Below are 6,721 nucleotides of genomic sequence, written 5' to 3' on the forward strand. Positions count from 1 at the left end.
TGAATTTGTAATCAAACTTGAGAAAAATATATAAGAACTGATCTCCTCGGACTGTGCCAATGACGATTTCCTTTAGTTTAAACCAGTCTATTTTCCCTTTCTTGTAATCTGAATCCACTTTACTTGTTGTCCAACTCATTAAAGTTTAGTTTTTCAACCCACTCTCTACAAATTCATTGCATTGGGTTTTTTTGGGTCTAATCCATCACTTGGGCTAGGGACTCAAATTGCGTCCTTATAATTGGCGTTGTTTGTGGGGAATTCTGGTGTTGTAATGAGTCTAACGTCCAATTATGGTAGGTTCAGGTCCCCACTAGGCAAAATTTATGGGGTCCAAATGTGAAGATCATTTTGTCAACCTTAAGTGAAAAAGGGACCAGGAGGGGAGTGTGCATACCACCCATACTAGTAGGAGCCATTCTCGGGGTGGGAGCTACCTCACTTATGAGAAAAATACCAAAACCATGCAGTTGGAGATTGATCACTTGAAGAGGAGGTTACGCCACGAACGGTGATAGCGAACTTCCAATTCTGACTTCTCTTCTGACGATGAAAAGGATGGTAGCTATAGGCGCAGATTAAGGACTCCTCCTAGTGAGTCTTTCTCGTATGATGAGGACTGCCATCATGAGTGCAAAAACAGGAGCTCATCTTCCAAAGGCTTGGGAAATGATGCGATGAGCAGAGCACTCAACCAAATTTTCAGATCACCTTTCACCCGCAAAATTGAGGGAGGGAAACTTCCTCGGCGTTTCACTTAGCCTATGTTCACCATGTATAATGGTCGAACAGACCCTGTGGAGCATGTTAGCCACTTCAATCAAAGAATGGCTATACACTCCAAGAATGAGACCTTGATGTACAAGGTATTCCCATCCAATTTGGGGCCTGTGGCAATGAGGTGGTTTGATAGCTTGGGAGCGAGTTCCATTGATTCTTTTAAGGAACTCACTCAAGCCTTTGGATCTTGCTTTATTACGTGTAGTAGGGTTCTTTGGCCCTTAGATTTTCTATTGTCCATGTCCATGTGAGAAGGTGAGACGTTGAAAAATATACTCAGACAGATACTGGGAGATGTTTAACAAGATTGATGGAGATTTTGATGATGTGGCTATAAGGACCTTCAAGGTCGGCCTGCCTACCAAGCATGATTTGAGAAAATCTTTGACCAAAAAGCCAGTAAGGAGTGTTCGTCGGCTTATAGATCGCATTGATGAGTACAAGCAGGTCGAGGAAGACCAACAGTAAGGTAAGGGGAAAGGTAAGGTTATCTCTTAGGAGAGAAGAGATTTCAGGTCGGATAGATACAATAATAGTAGGTCCCGAAGGGATTTTGCTCAGCAATCTGGGTCTACAGCTCTTCAAATGGTAAACACGGTATTCTGGGAGCCAATACATCAAGTCTTGGAGAAGATCAAGAATGAGCCATACTTTAAATGGCCAAACAAAATGGAAGGAGACCCCGTGATGCGCAACTAAAGTCTTCATTGCCAATACTACCAGGAGCGAGGGCATACCACCGAGGATTGCAGAACTTTGTGGAACCATCTGGAGCAACTGGTCAAAGAGGGAAGGTTACAGCAATTTTTATATCTCCCTAATGGGCAAGGAGACTAAGTAAGGTCAGGGGATTAAGGGAATACTTCTTTAAGGCCCCCGTTAGGAACAATTAATGTAATCTTTGCTGCACTTGAGAGAACTGGTTCTCATCCTTCCAAGGTGATATCTGTTGCTCGGCTACCCACCGAAGACTCTAATTCTGAGCTGAAGAGGGCTAGAGTGGAGATCCGACCGGTGTTGAGTTTTTCGGACGAGGATAAGATTGGATGGAACCATCCAGCCACACGATGATGCTTTGGTGGTCACCCTCAGGATAGGAGGGTATGATGTAAAGAGGGTGATGGTAGACCAAGACAGTGGTGCAAAAATTATGTACCTTGACTTATACAGAGGGCTGAACTTAAAGTCTGAGAATTTGACAGCCTATTATTCACCTTTGGTAAGTTTTGATGGGAAAGTTGTCATCCATAGGGGTCAGATTAGATTGCTTATGCAGGCAGGTTCAGAGGTGGTAAAAGTAGATTTTATTGTGGTGGATGCTTATTCCTTCTACACTATCATTGTAGCAATGCCTTGGCTCCATACCCTAGGGGTTGTTTCTTCAACTCTGCACTTAAAGGTGAAGTATCCCTCGAAGGACCGGATTGAAGAGCTTATGGGGAGTCAATCCATGGTTAGGTAGTGCCTCGTGGTTGCAATTATGCATCAGCCTACAGCTGAGTCCTCGACCTCTACTGAAGGGGGCTCATAGCAATCAAGAATTTCGGTCCTATCTACGGATGCAGCGTCAGAAGAGGCAAAGTGTGAGAGGTTGGAGGAAATTGTTATAGACGGTGATCCGGAGAAGTTTTTTTAGATCGGAGCTCAGTTGCCTCCTCGGGAAAAGGAAGAACTATTAGCATTTCTAAGAAGAAATATTGATGTGTTCACAAGGAATGCCTATGAAACTCATGAGGTGGATCTAGACTTCATTTGCCATCATTTGAATGTCAACCCGGTTGTCCTCCTTAGGAAGCAACCACCTCGGTGCTTATCTAAAAAGCATTTTGATGTTGTCAAGGAAGAGGTAAACAAGCTTAAGCAGGTTGGGGCTATTAAAGAAGTGTTCTACCCTGAATGGTTGGCTTATACAATAGTAGTAAAGAAGAAGAATGTGAAGTGGCGGGTATATGTAGACTTCACAAACTTGAATAAAGTCTGTCCAAATGACGCTTTTCAAGGACACCGCCAGATACCTTTGGCTTTGGATGATTAGGAGAGGACAAATTTTGTTACTCCTATTGGGATTTATCATTACAAGGTGATGCCTTTTGATTTAAAGAATGCAGGGGCTATCTATCAGATGATGATGACTAGGATGTTTGAGCCACAGCTAGGGAAAAACATTGAGATTTATATAGACGACATGGTGGTTAAGAGTAAGTTAGAATCTGAGCACGTTAACGATTTCGGGAATATCTTTGAGAGCTTGAGTAGGCATAAGCTGCGACTTAATACTTCTAAGTGTTCTTTTGGTGTTGGACCAGGGAAGTTCTTGGGGTATATAGTTACACACCGCGAAATTGAAGTTAACCCTGACCAAATTGAAGTTAACCCTGACCAAATTGAAGTTAACTCTGACCAAATTAAAGCAATCAACAATTTACAGCCACCTAGGAATCCCCAAAAGGTCCAGAAGCTAACAGAGATGACTGCTGCCCTGAATCGGTTCATCTCTCGGTCAGCAGATAGGTGTAGACTTTTCTTCTAGTTGTTGAACAAGTGGAAGGGATTTGAATGGATCGAGGAGTGTGTCTTAGCCTTCCAATAGCTGAAGAAATACCTATCTCGGCCACCCATTATGTCCAGACTCGAGGTGGATGAGGTTTTGTTTGCTTACATTGCTGTGGCTTCCCATGCAGTAAGCCTGGTACTTGTGTAGGTTGATAGTGGTGTACAGAGACCAGTTTATTATGTGAGCAAGTCACTACATGAGGCTGAGGTCTGCTACCTACCATTGGAGAAAGCCATTTTGGCAGTGGTGCATGCTATGTGTAAGCTCCCCTACTACTTTCAATCACACACAGTTGTTGTCCTAACCCAGCTCCCGCTTAGATCTTTACTTTGGAATGTTGATTACACAGGAATGATTGCAAAGTGGGGTACGATCCTAGGGGCCTTTGATATAAAGTACATGCCTTGCACCTTTGTTAAGGGTCAAGTCCTTGCAAATCTGGTAGTCGAGTTTGCTAAAACTCATTTTGAAGAAAATTTTGAGAAACAGAACATGGATGAAAAATCAGTTGGCGTGGTCTCCTTGCAAGAGCTTTTACCCTAAAGGGTGCATGTTAATGGGGTGGTGAATCAAAGAGGATCTAGGGTGGGGCTAGTTATAATTTCTCCTGAGAAGATCATTATTGAAAAATCCTTAAGGTTAGACTTTTCGGCCACCAATAATGAGGCCGAGTATGAGGCTTTATTGGTAGGAATGACTATGGTTCAGAAAATGAGTGGAAAGACAGTAGAGATGTTTTCAGATTCAAGGTTGATTGTAGGCCAAGTAGAGGGAGAGTTGGAAGCCAGAGATCTCAAAATGCAGGAATATTTGAACTAGGTTTGACACTTATAGTTTAGATTTGAGTCTTTTAATTTATCGCAAATCCCTAGAAGTAGAAATACACATGCTGACTCTTTTCCCATGCTAGCAACCTCCTTAGCATAAAGTTTACCTCGGATGATCCTTGTGGAGGACTTATGTAAACCTACTAAGGTAGGGAAAAACGTGGTTCATGTTCATCAAATAAGGGTGGGTTTTAGCTGGATGGACTCTATTATACTGTTCCTTAAGGAGGATATCTTGCCTAAGAGTAAGTTTGAGGCCGACAAGATACGGAGAAAAGCTCTTCAGTTTTGGTTGTCTGAAAAGATCTTTTTTTGGCCCATATCTACTATGCATACACCATGAAGCAGTTGAGCTACTCCTACAATAATTACATGAAGGGATTTATGAAAGCTACTAGGGCTGTCCACGGGTCGGGTCGGATTGGGTTTGGTATTGACCCGCAACCGACCCGATTGAATCGGGTGAACGGAAAATAGACCCGCAGCCGACCGAATGTTCGGGTCGAACCCGGTGGCACGGGTCATCGGTTGAGCGGTCGGGTCCATCGGATTATTTCGGGTCTGAACTGAAGCACAAGATGAAGATAGAAATAAAAACCCAAAGAACAAAAAGAAGTCCAAACCCAAAGAAATTACAACCCAAATAACACAGACTAGGACCAAAAACACCAGATCCATGAAACTGAAACGAAAAATAGAGATAATACTACCCACACCACCACTCCATCCCCCACCATCACCACTTCCATCACAAGCTCAGTACAGTTTTAAAATAAAAAAAAAAAAAAAAAAAACTTTTTTTTACTAACCCACCGTCGATTAAAGTCTCAAAGCATATTTCAAGTAAATCAGAGGAGGGATTCATCAAGAGTGTGGAGTTTGAGACCCAACCCAGAACGAACGGCGGCAATTAGGCCAACAGGGCGACGACGGCAGTCGAGGCTAAGGGCGGCAACAGAGCCCAACTCGGCGACGTCTGCAAAAAGGAGGCTTGGGTTAGGGATTTGAGAGAGCTTAGAGAAAGTGAGAGGTCGGAGAGAGAGATATTAGTGAAAGTGAGAGATCGGAGAGAGAGCGAGAGCAATTTTTCTGAAAGGGTGTAGAAGAATCAAGAAGAAAAACCCAGGTTTTTTGCTTTTAAAGTTCTAATCGGGTCGGGTCGGTTTATACGGGTTAGGAGTTAAGAGACCCGTAACCGACCCGCAAAACCAAATTTTAAAATAAACATAACCGCACCCGACCCGTTTGGGCATTCAGAACCGCCCGTATGTCTTCGGGTCGGATCGGGTCGGGCGGGTGGGTCGGGTCTTCCGGGTTGCTGGACAGCCCTAAAAGCTACACAGGGGTAGATCTTTGTCTCACAGGGCCCTCACTCAAGGTTATTGGTGGTCAAATATGTAGAAAGAAGCACAAGAGTATGTGAAGAGGTGTGACCAATGCCAAAGATTGGCACCAAACAGTAATTAACTAGGAGGAATCTTTAATCCTCTGTCCAGCCCTTGGCCTTTTGCTCAATGAGGATTGGATATTGTAGGTCCTTTCCCTTAGGCATTAGGGAATAAGAGATATTTGTTGGTCGGCACGGATTACTTTACCAATTGGGTTGAAGTTGAACTATTGGCAAATATCAGAGACGTGGATGCTAAGAGATTTGTTTGGAAAAATATTGTCACTCTGTTTGGAATCCCTCGTACCCTCATCTTAGACAATGGTCTTCAGTTTAATAGCAAGACTTTCAGGAGGTATTGCTACCTACCACTGGAAAAGGCCATTTTGGCAGTGGTGCATGCTACGTGTAAGCTCCCCCACTACTTCCAATCACACACAGTTAATAGCAAGGCTTTGATGGGCTGAGTGAATGTTGTTTTTGAGGCCTTAGGGCCTTTGCTTGCAAGAACAACCTTGGCGGGTAGGGGAAGAGTGACTAGGACTATTTCCATTTTGTTAGAAACTTCTTTCTCAGCAGGAGGGTCCTAGGTGGTAGTCGGGGGCTTCGTGGCATCAGGGGCCACTCCTTGGTTCATGTTCTTTTCGTTTTCTATGACCTCGAGCTACTCGGCCACATCGGAGGGGTTGTTAGAAGAGGTTGGGACCTTGGCTGTACTATTCTTGCCTACTTCTACTACCTTGGAGGTGATATCGATCCTCGAGCTAGATGGGCTATATGCTCGGATGGCAAGGGGGTAGTATGCACTCTTTGCCTTCCTAAGTACAGATGAAGCCTCAACCCCAGCTTGGTTGAGAGCTTCATTCCATACTTGAAGGCAGTAGTTCCTACATACCCCCGAGACCTCAGCCCTAAGGGCTTCATTAGTCTCTGCCACTCCTACGTTATACCCTTCTTGCTCAGCCTGATCCCTAGCCTTCTTTGCTTGGTCTCTTGCCTTTTCGACCTCTTCCAATTTTTTCTTCAAGGCAATAATCTGCTTTTTGGAGGCGGCCAGATGGTCCTTGGCTTGGTGAAGGAGCACTTGCTGACCTTCAACCTGCCTCTCAACATTATCCAAGGCAGCCTTTACGCTTCTCTTGCCCCTCTCTACCTCAGTTAACTTGGTCTTCA

This window comes from Quercus suber, unplaced genomic scaffold (genome assembly GCF_002906115.3).
Source record: "Quercus suber isolate HL8 unplaced genomic scaffold, Cork oak 2.0 scaffold_235, whole genome shotgun sequence".
In the NCBI taxonomy this organism is placed as follows: Eukaryota; Viridiplantae; Streptophyta; class Magnoliopsida; order Fagales; family Fagaceae; genus Quercus; species Quercus suber.